Here is a 223-nt window from a genome sequence, read left to right as displayed (position 1 = left end):
GGTCAAAGTTCGTCGTGACCTGAGCATGCCACGCTGACCTAGGAGCTCGCTTGTCACACTAACTCCCTGTGGATTACTAAGTTAATTTCTCTTTTCATCGGGGGCTTTAGTCGTGCGCTCAGGGTTTTCTTGTAAAACTGTAAACCCATTGTACACTGCGAACGTTCAGGGTCTGGGTCTCATCTCAGCTGACACGACTTAGACTTAGGGATTAGATTTTCTT

The sequence above is a fragment of the Penaeus monodon genome, chromosome 27 (assembly GCF_015228065.2).
Source record: "Penaeus monodon isolate SGIC_2016 chromosome 27, NSTDA_Pmon_1, whole genome shotgun sequence".
Taxonomy (NCBI): Eukaryota; Metazoa; Arthropoda; class Malacostraca; order Decapoda; family Penaeidae; genus Penaeus; species Penaeus monodon.
Note: the sequence above shows the minus strand (reverse complement) of the source record.